The sequence below is a fragment of the Camelus ferus genome, chromosome 15 (genome assembly GCF_009834535.1).
Source record: "Camelus ferus isolate YT-003-E chromosome 15, BCGSAC_Cfer_1.0, whole genome shotgun sequence".
Classification (NCBI taxonomy): Eukaryota; Metazoa; Chordata; class Mammalia; order Artiodactyla; family Camelidae; genus Camelus; species Camelus ferus.
Window position 1 is genome coordinate 38,666,680 of NC_045710.1, and position 18,248 is coordinate 38,684,927.

At 42.3% G+C, this 18,248-nt stretch overlaps 1 long non-coding RNA gene and 1 other non-coding gene across 2 annotated transcripts in view; one reads left to right on the forward strand and one right to left on the reverse strand.

The window, feature by feature from the left end:
- Positions 1 to 17,860, reverse strand: part of LOC116668980 — a 34,212-nt gene extending 16,352 nt beyond the window's left edge. Inside the window, exons 1-5 of the long non-coding RNA XR_004326324.1 lie at positions 17,681 to 17,860; positions 14,254 to 14,360; positions 12,830 to 13,054; positions 7,917 to 8,071; positions 5,700 to 5,729 (exon numbers count right to left, since the gene is read on the reverse strand). This is a non-coding gene — a long non-coding RNA (uncharacterized LOC116668980). The remainder of the gene's footprint in view (positions 1 to 5,699; positions 5,730 to 7,916; positions 8,072 to 12,829; positions 13,055 to 14,253; positions 14,361 to 17,680) is intronic.
- Positions 16,008 to 16,080, forward strand: TRNAA-UGC. The gene has a single exon. It is a non-coding gene; the product is annotated as a tRNA-Ala (tRNA).
- Positions 17,861 to 18,248: the final 388 nt, after the last annotated feature.

Below are 18,248 nucleotides of genomic sequence, written 5' to 3' on the forward strand. Positions count from 1 at the left end.
ACCCACAAACTTTTGGTCAACTCATCTTTGACAAAGGAGGCAAGAATATACATTGGAATAAAGACAGTCTCTTCAGCAAATGGTGTTGGGAAAACTGGACAGCAGCATGTAAAACAATGAAGCTAGAACACTCCCTTACACCATATACAAAAATCAACTCAAAATGGATTAAAGACTTAAACATAAGACAAGATACAATAAACCTCCTAGAGGAAAACATAGGCAAAACATTATCTGACTGACATTTCAAAAATTTTCTCCTAGAAGAAATAAAAGCAAGAATAAACAAATGGGACCTAATGAAACTTACAAGCTTCTGCACAGCAAAGGAAACCAGAAATAAAACAAGAAGAAAAGCTACGGAATGAGAGAAAATTTTTGCAAGTGAAACCGACAAAGGCTTGATCTCCAGAATATATAAGCAGCTCATACGACTCAATAAGAAAAAAATAAACAACCCAATCCAAAAATGGGCAGAAGACCTAAACAAGCAATTCTCCAAGGAAGACATACAAATGATCAAAAAGCACATGAAAAAATGCTCAGTATCACCAATTATCAGAGAAATGCAAATCAAAACTACAATGAGGTATCACCTCACACCAGTCAGAATGGCCGTCATTCAGAAATCCACAAATGACCAATGCTGGAGAGGCTGTGGAGAAAGGGGAACCCTCCTACACTGCTGGTGGGAATGCAGTTTGGTGCAGCCACTATGGAAAACAGTGTGGAGATTCCTCAAAAGACTAGGAATAGACTTACCATGTGACCCAGGAATCCTACTCCTGGGCTTGTATCCAGAAGGAAATCTACTTCAGGATGACACCTGCACCCCAATGTTCATAGCAGCACTATTTACAATAGCCAAATCATGGAAACAGCCTAAATGTCCATCAACAGGTGACTGGATAAAGAAGAGATGGTATATTTATACAATGGAATACTACTCAGCCATAAAAACCGACAACATAATGCCATTTGCAGCAACATGGATGCTCCTGGAGAATGTCATTCTAAGTGAAGTAAGCCAGAAAGAGAAAGAAAAATACCATATGAGATCGCTCATATGTGGAATCTAAAAAACAAAAACAAAAACAAACAAACAAACAAAAACAAAGCGTAAATAAAGGACAGAAATAGACTCACAGACAGAGAATATAGACTTGTGGTTACCAGGGGGGTGGAGGGTGGGAAGGGATAGACTGGGATTTCAAAATTGTAGAATAGACTACACTGTATAGCACAGGGAAATATACACAAAATGTTATGATAACTCACAGAGAAAAAAATGTGACAATGAGTGTGTATATGTCCATGAATAACTGAAAAATTGTGCTGAACACTGGAATTTGACACAACATTGTAAAATGATTATAAATCAATAAAAAAATGTTAAAAAAAATAATAATGCTGCAGTGAACATATATGTACTTTTCTTCTTGTGCAAGAGTTTGTCCAGAGTCTATAGCTAGAAGCAGAATCATTGGGTCATACATAACACACTCACATCTTCAGATTTACTAGCTGTTCTAGAATTGCTCCAAAGTAATTATTCTAGTTGCTGCTCCCATCACCAGTGCATGGCAGGAACTGTTGCCCACATCTCTCCCACCACTTGGTTTTATCAGATTTTTAATGTTTGTCACTCTGAAAAGTATGAAATGGTATCCGATTGTAGTTTCAATTTGAATATTTCCTTATCACTAGTGAAGTTGAGCTGCTTTTCATAAGTTTATTCAACTACTCAGGTTTCCTTTTCTGTCATTTATCTGTTCATCAGCTAGAGCCAAGAAGGTGTGAATGCATGACTCCTCCTGAGGACAAAAAACTAGAACTTAGGGCTCAGTACTATAGATGCTCATTGTCCAGTATGACAGACAGACAAGGACAAATACCAGCAGCTCTGCAAGGCAAGCTGAAAGAAGAATGGGATTGATGGGCAAAGGAAAGCTTTCTAGGGAGACAACTCTTAGGCCAGTGGCTTGAGAACTGATGGCAGCCAGGTAGAGCGGAGGAAGCAGTGTACAGTGAGGAAAAGGTACCTGCAAAGCCAAGGTGGAAATAAAGAACCTGCTATGTCCAAGAATATAACCACCAGCTCTAACTGGTGGGAATAGAGGCTTCCTGAGGAAGACAAATGACCAAGAAGGGAAAGCGGCAACCAGATCTTGAGAGTCTTGCATTCTACACTAAGGAATTAAGTGTCCTGGAGTCACAGGGAGTCATTAGAGGATCACAAGGAGGGAGGTGTCAGGATCACGTCTGCAGGATGCAGGAAGGGGTGAAGGGGGAAGGCTGAAATAGAGGCAGGACTGTTGGCAATGACAGTAGTTTGAAGGCTACCACGGTACTACTGAAAGCCTACACCAAGGTAGTGTCAGGAAGGCCAGCGGGGGGACTGAATTTAGGAGAAACCTAGACTAGGGAATCAAAAGGACCTGATGGACTTTTTGAAGGATACTGTTGAGGTCTGAAGAGTTGATAAATAGCATTCCCTTTTCCAGGCCTAGTTCAGACCAATTAAGACATAGACACAGATGTCAAGCAGATGAATATGGAGTTATCAGCTTTATTACTCATAAAGCCTACGTAAAAGGATAGATCTTAGGTATACAGCACAACGGACTCACCAATACCAGACAAGAGAAGAGAACACACATCACCCAGGCACCGGCAGCCCTGGACTCCCGGGGGACACCCACCCCATGGGGGCCCATCAGGGAGAATGCAAACCCTCTGTGGGCAGGTAGAAGGCAGACGAGAGGTGGAGGACGGGGCTGAGCCGCTTATGCTCAGTTCGTTCACCAAAACCTACCAGTGATTTGTACCATTTTTTTTAGATGCCACATGTAAGTGATATCATATGATATTTTTCTTTCTCTGTCCTACTGTAGAGCACAGGGAACTATATTCAGTGTCTTGTAATAACCTCTAATGAAAAAGAATATATATATGTATAACCGAATCACTATGCTGTACACCAGAAACTAACACAACATTGTGAAGAAACTTTACTTCAGTAAAATAAAATAAAATTAAATTAAATTAAAAAATAAAAAAAATTAAAAAATAATTTTCAAACATTTTTTGTTGATTTATAATCATTTTAAAATGTTGTGTCAAATTCCAGTGTAGAGCACAATTTTTCAATTACACATGAACATATATACATTCATTGTCACATTCCTTTCTCTGTGAGCTACCATAAGATCTTATATATATTTCCCTGTGCTATACAGTATAATCTTGTTTATCTATTCTACAATTTTGAAATTCCAGTCTATCTCTTCCCACCCCCCACCCCCTTGGCAACCACAAGTCTGTAGAATTCTATGTCTATGAGTCTATTTCTGTTCTGTATTTATGCTTTGTTTGGTTTTTTGTTTTTTTTTTTTTTTTGATTCCACATATGAGCGATCTCATATGGACTATACTTCAGTAAAATAAAATAAAATAAAATAAAATAATTAAAATAATAATTATAAAATAAAATAAGTTTTTAAGAAAGCTACCAATCAGATGAATCATTCCTTCTCCTCTAGGGAAGAACAAGTAAAAGGGTGTGGAAGAAAAGGGCATCCAAGAAAGGGAGATATCTGATGAGCACCTCTCCCCTCATTTAAGGAAAGAAGGGAACCTGCTCTCCAGTAGACAACAAAAACAACATCTTGTTCTGGAAAGTGGCCATGGTGTAGTCGAGTCAACCAGAGCTGGCTTCCAGGCCAGCCCCCTCACCTCCTAGTTGTGTGACCTCAGCTAGATTGTTTACAATAATAGGGCTAATTCTTATAGAAGAATTACTAATTCTATTACTATCTCTATGATAAGTTCTTTTCATACATAAACTCATCTAATCTTCACATCAACTCCATGAAGGAAGTACTGTAAGTGTCCCCATTTTACAGATGTGTAAACGAAAGAGTTTAAGCTTTTTCTCAAGGTCACCTACCAAGTATGCAGCAGGGCCAAGGCTTGACATAGACTCTGTCACTCCAGAGATTTGTTTTCAATTAGGACACCTCTCAACACATAAAAGTCTGGTCCCAGTGCCTGGCACATTGTAAACACTACATTTTTATTACTATTGTAATTCTACAGTAGTCAGATCTTCACAGAAGGGTGGAGCCTTGAGGCATTGGTTAGAAATGTTTGATTAAGCGCAAGAGAAGCAATGTAGTTCCAACCAACAGCTTTGGAGGACAGTGTACAACACTTTTAACGGTAAAGGAAACACTGTTCTCACAGGTCAGCTAACTAGAGATGTTTACATTCATCTGAACAAGAATAAAAACAGCACATTTAGAGAACAGGAAGGAAAATGGCCCGACTGGCACAGAATATCCCCGCTGGGGTACGGGGGGTAAAAGAAGTCTGTGCAAGTGCTGAGGGGCCAGCTGGGGAACACCAGGCCACTCTATTACTCTGTTACATGTTCAATTTTATTTCCAAGAAGAAATAACCAACTTGAGACAAGAACTACATCTTGTACTCCATTCCTGAAATAGTGATTGGCCAGATTTGGGTGCTTATAAGTACTTCTATTTTGGGTGAGGCACGTAAAATATTTTCACTCCCGAATCACGTGTCGTTTTATTAATTGGCAATGGGACAAGTGTAATTAAAGACGTGATTAGAATCGAGGCCGAACCTCAAGTAGAAACAATTTTGAGCAGACATGGTTTCTCTCTAAAACAAACCAGGCTCAGGTGAGGCAGGAAAGAGCCAAGCGTTCCGCAGCCCAGCAAAGACAGGGCTTGCTGCTCTAAAACCCGCAAGGTCAAGCCCATGCGAGATGGGGGGAATGTTTCTTCTCCTACGAGACTGAGCTGGGTGGTTTCTAGGAAAAACGAATGCTTACCTTGGCAAAGGCAGCTTACTTCTTAAGCAGCTAAGTAAGAAAATCAGCCATGGAGAACGCCTTTCTGGGGAAACAGAGCCTCATTCAGGGCACCCATGTGGACCCTCACGTATGGGACCAGGGGCCACCCTACACCTCCCTGCAGCCCTTGGCGGAAGCCTGAGACATTGGTCACAGTTGCACTTGCAGAAAGCCCCAATAGGACAGGCTGCTTCCTGAACCCCACAGAGTGTGGTTTGCGAGTGTGCCCGACTCAGAGGCTTGAAGAGGGGATGACCTGTGGGAGTGGAGACTGGAGAGAAGGAGGAATGGAGCACGGGAAACACCGTCCTAGCCAAGTCCTAAGCCTGAAAGGGCCTCCCCATTTGTGCAGTTTTGAGTTAAGACAAAGCTCACACGGAACCACTCTTTTGAGATACTCTTGTCCCGTCAATAAAAATTTCATAAACTTGCCTAATAGTCCGGTGAGGTTTATGGAGCAGAGACCAGAGCAGCAGGGAGACTCCACAAAGGAGGGATTCATCCACTCCCCACTGCAGCAGAACTCCACCAGAGACAGGGCTGCCTGCCCCCGCTTCTCCATGGGTGGCTAACCAGAACGGACACTGGTGGAGAAAACTCCGTGTCCTGGGGAATGAGGTGCTTCCTGATGACCACCCTTCACCCAGGTTAGGGAGCAACAAGCTTTGGGACAGAACAGAAGGGACACTGATAACCCGGGTCACACATGAACACTAAGGCAGCACAAACACCCCTCTTGCTACCTCCCCAGCCTGACACGTCCCCGTTGGGGAGGAGGTAAGACCCAAGGGAGAGAAGCAAGAAGGGAGGGATAACTTACTGAAGTCTCCAAGCACCTATGATTCTGGACCTAAAGACAAGAGAAACAGAAAAACATTTAGCAAATCTGAAATCCTGTGAGCATCAGCTTCGTTCAAGCCATACCCTTTCTAGAATCTCATCCGCTGAGTTTCTTCTAGAATTTTTTTCAGGAAAAAAATCAAGGCTTTAGGGCCTTCCCTGCCCCTCAAGATTTCTATAAAATTGACTCAGCCCCACTCCCCTGTCTCTATGGAAATACAAAGACTTCCACACAATTTTTGCAAATTCCCAGGGGGTCAGCTTCTCCTGGGCCCTCTGCCTCCAGGATCTTTCTGAAACTGATCTGTTGCCCACAACACCATGAATCTGTTGTGTTCTCGCTGAAGAGCTTTTGTTAAATTTTTCCATTGTTTCGAAATATGGGAAGATATTTTGTTCAGTCTATCTAGAGATGCATGTTACTGAACTGAGGTTCAGCTGCTTGCCACTCAAAAGCCAATGGTTTTAGAGGCAAGTGTCAGTAGAAAGGAAAGGTGCTTTAACCAGAAAAGCTGGCAGTCTGGGGAGGTGGCGGACTCAGCGTCCCCCAAAGACCATCTCCGAAGATTCTGCGTGGCCATGAAAGTTTTTACAGGGAAAAGAGGGAAACAATTTCAGCTAAGCACTGAGATGGGGGTCAGAGTCGTCGCCATCCCCGACTGAGCGCAGGTCTGTCGACCTTTCGTGATCTTTTCTTAGATGCTGTCTCATTCTCACAGTTTATTCGGGAGATTACTGAAGGGGAAGCTAGGGGAGATCTGGTCATCCGTGAATTGCTTAGTCTGCATTTTTACTTCTTCGATCTATGGGAAAACCAACAGCTTAAGCAAGTGATAAGACAAAAGGGGCCTCCTGCAGAGAGCTCTTTTCTGCCAAAAGCTGCTTATGCAGGCACGTGTGCATGAGCACGTGCACACACACACACAAAAACACACACATTTGTCTTTTCCCTCAGGGCCCCCCGCCCGCAGGGCTGCAGCTAAGGCAGCACCAGTGGTAGCCTGGTGTTAGAGATCATGGTGATTAAGCACAGAGGGGGAAGGCTGCAGGTAAGAACTTTGAGTCAAACAGACCCAGCTGAGGCCCAGGCGCTCCACAGCCGCCTGCTCTGAGACCTTAGGCAAGTCAGTTTGCCCATCTTCTCTCAGGCTCCAGGTCCTCCCTTGGAGGTAACAGTGCCACAGTGCCTGCCTCCCAGGATGGTCATGAGGAGTAGATGAAATATTGATCATCAAGCACTTGGCACATAGTAAGTGGTCTGTAAAAGTTAGCTGTTAGTCTTTTGTGCATGTGTAACAGCTGTGACTGGCAAATAACTCGATTGTCCTTTGATGATTAATCTCCTAACCTAATGATTTGCCCATTTCACTGATGATGTTGTTTGAGGAGGATCTTCTCAGCATGTCAAAAAAAAATTGTTTGACAGTAATAAATGGTGTTGATGCTTTTTCTTTCTCTCCATGAGATTCTTATTGGTCTTTTAAAGTCTGTTTTTTTTGATGGACTGAGCAAACCAAGTCCAAGATTGCAAGTTAATGGTCACCAAGTGTGGAAGTGTCAACATATACACAATTTGCCTACTTCCCTAATAAAAAGTCGTATACTGTATACTTACTATGTGCTATGTGTGAGCTGCTTAACAAACTTTGGCCTTGCACCAGCCCAACAAGGTTTTACAATTGACAGAAGGAAGCTCGGAGAGGTGAAAAAACTTAATATAATACAATAACGATAGTAGAACGAGACTTGATCATTGCCTTGTTCATGCATTAGAAATACTACTTCTCTTATATGATTTTCTCTTTTTCTCATGGATTACCATCAAATAGAAGTGAAAGCAATTATGTGGTCACAGCTCTGAGATTGGAATGCACTTGTGGCACTGCAGACCCACAAGTATTTCTTCTCTGGTGAAATTTCCTGATCTCCAGAGCCAAACTCAGGATTGAACCTTTGAATAAAAGGACCTGAGGAGTTGCCAAGAGAGTCTGTACACAACTTCCTTTGTTTTCATCAAATAGGTTTCAAGGTAACAAAGTTCACATCTTTTCAACAGGCCCTAAGAAGTTTAGAGCTGCTAATGGAAGCTCATCAGGGAGGAAAGGCCAAGCTGGGAAAAATTTCTTTTATCCTTGCCTCCAAACTAGGAAGGAGGCTGGGGGGATACATTCAAATGAAAACATGTGAATAAACTTACTATAAATTCATTTGCGAACCAGGAGGTGTGAGCAGTAGGGGCTTTTGATGGCCCAGATGTTGTCTCATTCTTTTTCTGCCACTCAGTCTACTTGGAGCTTTTCTCTATTTTTTCCTTCTAACGCTCTAACGCTGATGATACTTTTAGAAATCAGCCTGGGACCGGAGACAAAAATGCAGATGCAGTTACAGAAGCATGAATAGCTGAAGCATGAAACTAATACGATCAAGAAAAGTAATAGAAAAATCCTAGAGGCCGGTTTAAAAAAAAAAAAAAAAGACAATGCTGAATCAGAATCCTTACTGCTGGGTAAATGGGCCAGAAGGACCATTACTAGAGAGAAAGTAATAATTATTCACACCAACATGAGCAGGGACACGGATTAGCTGTGGGCAGCACACCTTCCCTTTAAGGCACTAGGCCAGAGCAAGGAGAGGCATCCTGCTTTGCCACAGTGTTCCTCACTTTTTTCCTACCATCCCTGTGGCTTTGTCAGAAGGGATTTCTAGGACCTAGTTCCATGTCTGAGATCAGATCTGGAACAGAATTCTTGCCACCTTCTGAGATGCCACAAACCCAGCGGGGAATCCTGAGCTTCCGTGACAGTGCCACATTCTGCTTGCTATGAGGTATGTCCTCAACGCTCTCAAGGCTGCTGGCCAAGGCTGTTCACAGAGAAGGGAGGCATCGCGCCAGGGCTGAGATGAGGACATGTTAGAAAACGCAGGGCTGAGTACACAATTCCTCCCTCCCACAGACTCACAAAAATAAGGCAGAACAAATATCAGCCAGCGGTTGCTTTGCATTCTGGGCCAGCTCCTAAGATACAAGACCATCAGGTAAAATGGGCCCTCCAGGCAGGAGTGAAATCATCAGTAAAATCAAAGGAGGAAGCACTAAGTGAAGTGAAGCACAGGCAGTTCCCAGGGCTCTCTGTGCTGATTCCAGATGCTCCTGCCAGGACACAGGGCCCAGAGTCACAGGTGAATGCCCCAAATCAATAAAACCTCTTCATCCAGCCCCCCTCATCGGTCATCCACAAGATCCTCTCCAACACGGGTTCCTCCAGGACCTGCGATACCTTTGGCCTCTAAGCTATTTCTCCCCTTCTTAGGCTGTGTTTATCAGCTTGAAAGTAACAAGTTGTGAGAGGGGCAGATTTTGAGAATGAGCGCATCTTTCAAGGATCTGCCTCAGGTGAGGACGTTGAGCAGTCTGCTGGGGATGCTTCCACCATCCTAGGGGCTCCAGGAGAATCTGGGGATTTACTGTTCTCAGGCACATCCAACAAATGGGTCCATCTCAAGCTTCAGGGCCCCACTTGCTTCCTAGCAGGACCTTGACTCTGCCGCAGGAGACCTGCTGGGCATATTCATTCAGCTTCGTCTGTAGCTCGGCCACCCTTATAGCTAGATCCTGACAATTCCATGAAGCCTTCCCTGAAGCTGCAGGAGATGACAGCCTACTTCAGAGCAGTCATAGAGGCCTTCTGGTTTCAAAGCATGTCATGAGGTGGAAGTTGAGTGTACTAGTCTATTACTGTCCTTTTTAAATTTGTTTTTAAGGCTAATGTGGTTAACAGAAGCCATAGTCCTCCTCCATCCTGCTCGCTGCCACGCCCCATGCTGCTCTATTAGCAGTTACTGTATGACCCAGGACTTCTTCCTCCACCTGTGTGGCATCCCAGCGAGCCACAGGTGAAGGAGAGCCTGAATAACTGCAACACCACCACGTGCCAGGGGACACCGCCTCCCTTACAAGAATGGGATCCAGGGTGCCATCAAACTACTGAGTAATCCAGCGGCCAGCTGGCTTCCCCCAGGTTTATATTCTGCACCAAAATTCCTCCCCGCAAATCACCAACAGGATCCACTCCTGCATGCGTTCTCTGAGGTCCTGCAATTCCTTTGGTACATAAGCTATTTCTTCCTGGAGCAGAGATCTTGCCTGGGTTCCCCAGAAAGTTGAGCCTGAGCCAGGAGACTTGTAGCACTTAATTAGAGAGTATGGTCCCACGGAGCGGAGGTGGGGAACAAGCCATGGGGAGCATGGATGGACTGAGAGCCAATATATTGATGCATCATTGAACTGGTCGCACCCCTAAGTGTGACAGATGGCTTCACTTATAGGACTGCATCCCTGAGAAGTTGTATAAGCAGCATTTCAGGATCATCCCACAGTGGGGAGAAAAGCAAAGAATTTATCCACTGGCTCCCATGCCCATTTGTTAAAAGTTCACTACTTGTGGGTTATGAAGGAGTGGGCATGGGCCTGCTGTAGTGTTCAAAGCTCTGGGTGGGGAACAAGGTGCTGTTACGTTGTACATAGTGAAGTCACTTAGGGCCCTGCAGAGTTGGACCAAGAAACAGGCAAGACTGAGAAAATATAAACAGGTGCCTAAGAGGGGTCTTACACAATGCGTTTTCTAACCTTTGAAAAAATAGAAAGGTAGCCTAACACCTAATGGCTCCCAGTGAAGCATCATGACCTCTGGGCAATGATAAAACCAGAGCTGGAAAGTCAATGGGACATGAAAGGAGAAACCCAAGTGTTCACAGCCATGTGGAGGAAAAAAAAAAAAAAAACAACAGTCCTCTTTAGGGTATATCAGAAGAATGAAAAATATACATCTCTCACCTGAATGGGAAATACCCCTTTTTTATATGATCATTCACTGTCCCATGATGAGCATTTATCCAGTCCATCAACAAATATGATATTTGCCAGTGTACCCATAATGACTTTTGGCACTTGCTTTATTCCCCTTGACGTGGCATTGAGTTCTTAAGTAAAACAAGCTGCCAAGTGTGGAGGGTGCTGTAGTTTTCTGTTATATTTGTGGCAAGGTACCTAGAGGCAAAGATGATGAAAACTATAGGGGAAATGTAGTCTGATATTCTAACTGTGCAGTCATCTCTGCCTCAGGCCACTTCTCTGGAATTAGTTACCACCCAGACCCGCAGTCAGCAAACTGCAGCTCACAGGCCAAGTCTTGCCACCACCCATTTGGTACACACAGTGTTACTGGAGCACAGCCATACTCGTTCATTTAGGTATTGTCTGTGGCTACTTCCTGACTACACTCGAAGAGTTGAGAAGTTGTGACAGAGGCCATAGGGTCTTGTACAAAGGCTAAAATGTTTACCACTCTGACAGGAAATGTTTGCCAACCTCTAGTCTAGACTGAAGCCCCTCGGTGAGCTTTCTCTTACGGGTAGGAACTCTACATTAGCACTAAGCCAAGGCTTTTAGAGCTGATCCCTCAGCCAAGAACAAGAAAATTCCATTTCCTAATCACCATGCTTGTGTCGAAACTGGGCTATTCTTTTCATGTCTGTCATGATTAATCCAGAAGCTGTAACTCCAGGACCACCGAAACCAGAGATCCATGGAGTGAAAACAAACACAGTGGAAACAAGATGTCTTCTCCTTCCTTTTAGCTAAGAACACAATTCTCAGATTCTTCCATCCAAATTGTGTTTTAAAAGCCACTCTACACACCTAGCCCTGACCAAACTCAAGCCACACCCAGGCAATTCCAGGAATTGTGGTTATTTCAGGTCGGTGCATGGAGGAAAGAGGAATCTCTGTTTAACAGGCTAAGTAAAAAAAGCAATTCTCATACTGCATCTGACCAAAGCTAGAGAACCTGTATGTTTATCACCCTCTGTGAAGGTAAGCCCAATTCTAACTTCCTTCCTGGGTATAATTTAGGTGCTTTGAAGAATAAGCAAACTACTGCAAGGTACGAGGGGTCAATATTATTAGTGCCTCTCAGTATGTAATGTTCTGCTATATTCTTATGTGATTCCAACTCAACTCCTACAAGAAGAAAAGCAAAATAACCAAAAACATGCCTTCTGGCAAAGAACAACATATAAGGAGATATAATTCTGCAGATGGCAAAATTCCAGACTTTTAATTTGCTGATTCATTGATGGGCATAATAACCCCATAACTTACTGAACTATGATGGAAATAAGGAAGAATTCTGCCATTTTGCATATTTAGCTGCATCCCCACAACAATCAATAGAAAAATCGTGAAAAATCACCCATACCACTGCTCACTTGGGCATGGTAATGGCATTCTTAGTGGTTTCTCTGCTTTCCATTTTCTTCCTCTCCAATTCCATGCACACTTCAACTGTATTATGTTTCTAAAACATAGATAGGAGAATTGCACTTTTTTTGCTATAAAATTTTGCAGTGGCTCCCTCCTTGTTACCTATGGAGATAGTCCTAGCTCCTCAGTAAATGAAGCTTTTCACAGTAAGACCCAAACCTAACTCACCAGCTTTATCTCTAGTATTTCAAGCATGGCCTTGGCCCTGGATGGATGCCACACTCTTCTTTGTTTGGCCCACAAACAGTAAATACACGTTCCTGGACAAGTCACCAAGCCACAGAGCTAGCTCTCTAACCACAAAGCGTGGAGAGAAGCCTAATGTTGTAAAGGGACTGCTGAAAGCCATTATGAGGTCTCATCTCTCAGTCAGTCCTCAAAAAGCCCCAGTGGACTAGACCAAGGAAGCAAGCCCAGTGTTGCCTTCAAGCTGCTGCCGATCACACACAGTCCTTCAAGTGACCATCCTACCCTGCTGTGACTGACAGGACCCTCATTCACTCAACTCCCACTGATTTCCCTCGAGGATATAATCTGATGGGTGTTGGTCTTGGTCTGTCTCCATCTTAGATAGGTAGGTAGGTAGGTGATAGACAGATAGATAGATAGATAAGATTAGATAGATTAGATAGATAGATTGATTAGATACATAGATAGATTCGTAGGTAGATACACACATACATACATATAGATATCTCATCCAGTGACGCAGCTGAGAGGTCCAGGGGATGCACAGGGTATTCAACAACATTCACTTGGTCATTCAACAAATATTTTAAAGCACTTACTATGTGCCAGGCCCTGTAGCAATGAGTATATAAGATGAGTATTCACTACTGTGGATGGGCATGGTAAATCAATTTGTGCCCTCAGTCCTCTGAGTAGCAGTCCTTGCCTAAATTGTCAATATTTGTGCTGTTTTCCCAGCTTTCCTATGTGTCCTGGGAGCTTCTGGACAAAATTCCAAATATCCAGTGTCTGGAGATCTCCAGGCTATCTTGTGGGTGCACCTGCTGGTCAAAGAAGTAGAAAGCTCACTGGACTATACACTCCATGAGACAGGTTCCATCATGCCACAGTAACGAGCACAGAGCCGCATGGCCAGTTCTCATGTAACATCCAAGTTCCTGCCACAAGTGCTATCTTGCCATTTATATCTCAGGAGAAATGCAACAAGGACCTTTACCTTCTACTCTGGCTCCTCATTTCAGAGGTTGAAAAATTGGGGCACATCACTGGAATTCATAAGGAGAAAAGACCACTGATTTTCCCTAAATGTGCTGATATGTAACTTATGCTATGGTTAAGTGCATGGGGCTACAATCTTAGATCCCCACCTGCAGTTCTTTCTCTACTAACTTCAAACACTGCTACTAACCCACCCTGCTTTCTAAATGCCATTTGGGTCATGCATTCTCCCTGCCCAGAAGCTTTCAAAGTCTCCCCACTGTCTTCAGCCCAGATGCCTCACTCCAGCATTCAAGGCCTCCATAACCTGGCCCCAAAACTTATCTCCCTGGTACAAATCTCCTGTGCTTATCAAACTCGTGTCCTCACTATCACCTAACAAGCCATGTCCATTCCCATCATGAGCCTTTTAAGATGCCCTCTCCTCTTCTCACCATTCATCAAAATTCCCTAAATCACTCAAAACCTACCCGAAGTTCCACTGCCAAGGGGCTTTCTCCACACAACCCTACTGATGAAAAATGATCTCTTCCTCCCCGGAGCATGCATTTTGCCACGGGTGCCACTCAGGGACTGCTGTCCTGCTGGTCAGTTTCTCATGCAGGAATCACGTATTATCATTGTTATACTTAGCATCTACAGTGATGCCCTGTTGGCATCCTTGAGAAAAGGGGAAAGACCTATATTTCTTTGAAAGAAGGCTGAAAGAAGACTGAAAAGGCCAGGCTATCCCTACTAAAGGGAAATAGACAATGGAGTCAGAGTCCAAACAGAGCTTCCTTGGGCAACTCTGCTGGCTACCTCTCTAGGATTCCTGACTCAGAGCAGAGTCAGAGGACAAAATCCCAAGGGCCAGTTTCCTCCTAATGGTCTACATGGCAAAGAGCCTGAGCTTTGGGGGCATCCCTTAATTCTAGACTCCTCCCACTCAGTGAAGTCAGGCCCCTTGCTCACATTTACACGAGAGGGGAGATGCAGGTTAAAATGAGCATGTTGTGTTAAGTGTGTACAAAAGTACACTTACCTCTGCATAAAGTAACATGGTCCCCTACCCCCAGCCCTACACTCCTTTACTGAAATCTCCACAGCACTTAAATCTTGGCATAGAAGATGGCTCCACAGGATCTTCTCCTTCAATGAAAAAAAAAAAAAAAATTAACCTTTGCACATCAACTAAAAATTTCCCAAAGCCTAAAACCTGATTATTCCTAAACTTCATGAATTATTCAGGCTGCTTCAAGTGAGAAAGATCAGATTTAATTATGTTCTGGAGGGGCATCTTCCCTAGGATTAAATGCAAAATATCCTCATCTGACTACTGCGCTGTTTTAAGAACAGGTTGTCGTGGGCTTTCTACAGAACTGTATATGCTAAGAAACAAAATAGGGTTCGCTGGATTGGCATAAGGGAAATAAATACGAAACTGAAGAGTCTTTTCCATATTCACATGGAGCCTGTTTCTACACACCCAGGCGAGAATGACAGCAGTACCAACACATGCAAACCCTAATAAATTAGCTGCACCCAATTATTAAGAAGGCAGCCTTAGGTCATAAAAACGATTTTGTGAAATTGATCTTAAATGAAAAATGTGTAATTACACTTAAAGCAGTTACAGGCTGCTAGTCAATGAAAAATTTTTATTTCCCGTGGAGTTGTACCACTTTCTGAGCATATAAAATTAGTTGGACTGGTAGAAATTATATTATAATCAGAAGTAGCTCAAGAGACAGAAACATTTTTCAACATACTTTCCAAAATGATTCCACAAACTGGCCAGCTATGCACCCAATGTGCATTTTATAATTTTATTGCCTTTGGCCAAAAGTCACTGTAAGAACTAGTGTTCAGAATTATAAGCAAGAAAATCATAATATTTTTTAAAGTGATGAATGCATTTTTCCTATATTCCTTTCCTTAGTCTTTCTTTAAGATCTGAAAGACTCAGATATAGTAAAAGCAAAAATAACCTAGGGAGAAAGGATGTATATAGATGAAAAGCTATGGAATTCATCCTTGATTCATCCCTTACATCACCCGCCACATCCCATCTATCACCAACTTCCGGGGGTTCCATCTCCAAATTTTTCTCAAAACCATATACTCTCCTCTGTCTCCACACTCAATACCCTGGCCCAAGCCACCATGGCACCAATCTCTTGACTGGCCTTTTTCTTCTGCTCTTGACTCCTGTAACTCATTCTTCCCGTAATAGGCTGAAAGATCCTTTTCAAAATGCAGACAGATCCTATCACTGCTCTGCCTCTGATCTTTCAAAGGCTTCCCCTTGCCCTTTCAATAAAGCCCAATCTCCTCCTGTGGCCTCCTAGATCTTGCTTGATCTGGCCTCTGGCCCTCTCCTCAACTTCACTTTTTTTCATTCTTGCCCTCCGCCACAGTGGACCATCACTCTGGTCTCCTTGGCACTCCTGAAGCTCTTCTACCTCCACTACTTTGTGCTTAGTACTCCTTGCCTCTGGAATGCTCTTTGCCTGACTCATGATATCACAGTTCCCCTGCTTATTCCCTGTAGAATAAGTATTTTATTAATTTGTTTACTTGTTGTGGTCTATTTTAGCCTTCAGTGAATACAAAACTACTAAGTGAATGAAATACCATATTTAAGAGATAGTAAATTCATGAAGAGATACTTGCATAAATAAGCAAATAATAGAAGTTTAGTTGTAATCTTATAACTGTCTGACAAAACAGAACTAGCCAGAAGTTTAAGGGCTACAATTTCTACTTTTTAATTGAACTAAAAATTACATGGTGGGAGGAGGATATAGCTCAGTGGTAGAGTACATGCCTTGCATACATGAGGTCCTGGGTTCAATCCCCAGTGCCTCCATTAAAATAAATAAGTAAAAACCTAATTTTACCTCCCCCCCTCAATTTTTAAATTAAAAAAGAAATTACATTGGGCTAGCAATTAAAGACTTCACTAAAGAAGAAATTCATGCTACTAATCAACACAGCAATTTTTTGGCCTTCTTTATACTGAACATTTCAAAATTTAACTTTATACATTAATTTCATCAGAGTTAGCCATTTAAAAAGCTAAGCTAACCTGTCTTATCTTTTGTTCATTCTTTGGTGGCCTTATATGACTTGCCTGAAATAGTCTCACTGGGAAAATATTAAACACTATTTCCAATACTAGAGGATGGAATCAAAGAGTTTATCCACAACACCCACCAACTTATCAAGTCCGCAAAACCTAGACATTAAGGAGATGCAAAGAGGTATAAAGAGAATCACATCATAATTGATCTTCCAATCCATTCTTGAGACAAAACAAAGATGGGAGCAGGATGGATGACGGAAAGAGTAGGAACTCAAAAGAGGGAGAACTCTTCCTAGAGGGAGGAGATCAGGGCAGCCTTGAGCTGTGCTTCGCAAAATGAGAAGGTCTCACTCAGCTAGGAAAGGAGAGCAGGGGAATGAACATTCCAAGGAGGGAAAAGAGGGTGACCACAGGTGTCAGATATGCATGGAGAGCAGTGAGTAGCTTAGTCCAACTGAAGCAGAGTTAAAACTGTCAAGAAAAAGGAAGTCAAAAGAAGCTTGAGAGTATTGGGGGGTGAAAAGTCAGATTACGAGGCAGCAGCTCACCATATTTTGGCCTTACAATACTTAAGAACAATGCAAGATTTTGGCAAAAGAACAAATTAATGGGAAATAAATGCTCCCGTTGTAAGAAACTGGGCGTTTAAGGACCTGCATTTATGTAGTGTAAGAGTATCTTATTAAATCAGTACTCAGAATAAATATACACCTTGTTAATCAACTACAATACATTAGTTACACTCTTTACAAAATCTTTAGTTAGGGGACATATGGATGTTAGAAACCTGGCAAGAAGCTTTGTTCGGAATGAAGGGAAAAAGTGGCTCAGAGAAAACCGTAAAACCATGTTGTAAAGTAATGACAATATAAGATTGAGTTCTAAAATAAACATCCATACATGTATCCTTCATCTCTTATCTAACACTTCATTTTTCAACATAATTTACAATGATCAAGTGTTTAAAAAAAAAACAACCCTGTGAAGTACAGCTTCTGATTTTTCAAATAAGAATGAAGAATCAGGTGACAAGTTCAAGGTTACAAAGATAATGTAAACAAATAGCAAGGAAAAGAACTTTCTGAATTCTTACAACTTACTTCAATCTCCGTACCATTTTACCAACAGCTGCTAAACTCCATGGTAGCTGTCACACGTGCAGTGTGGAAACAACACTCTGGTGGTATAACTATTACAAGAACTTCTTAAAGATAAAGACTGAGAACAGGTCCTTGGGGAAATTTCTATCTTTTCCAGGTCCTGTGACCATTCTACTTTGTGTTTTGTAATCAAAACAAAATATAGATGACAGTTGATCTTGAACAACATGGGTTTGGACTGCACAGGTCCACTTATACATGGATTTTCTTCAATAAATACGTACTACAGTATGATACGATCCTCAGTTGGTTGAATCCTCATGCAGAACCAGGGATACAGAACCATGGATACAGAAGGCTGCCTGTAAAGATACAGTCAGATTTTCAATTACTCAGGGGTCAGTGCCTTAACCCCTATGTTGTTCAAGAGTTAACCATACTTGTAACAAGTTCCCTGAAGATATTAAGACTTCAAAACTATAATATTATCTCCTGCGGAATGTAACCATTAATTTCAAACATACTAATTGGTTGTCATGGGAAACTATTCAACCTGGTGTCTATACTGCCATAGAAAATTCTTTCATTCCTATGTGAGGAGAATCACCTCAAGTCACTGTGTCTCACTTATTTTCCTTCAGGCCTGGTTTGAATTAAATAAATTAGTGGCTCTAATAAATTAGTGGCTATAATGTGTCATTTTATTTTTTAATTCATTTTTTAATTGAAATGTAATTGACTTAATTACATTAGTTTTAGGTGTAAAACAGTGATTTGATACTTTTATACATTACAAAATGACAGCCACAGTCAGTCTAGTTACCATCTATCACCATACAAAGTTATTACAAT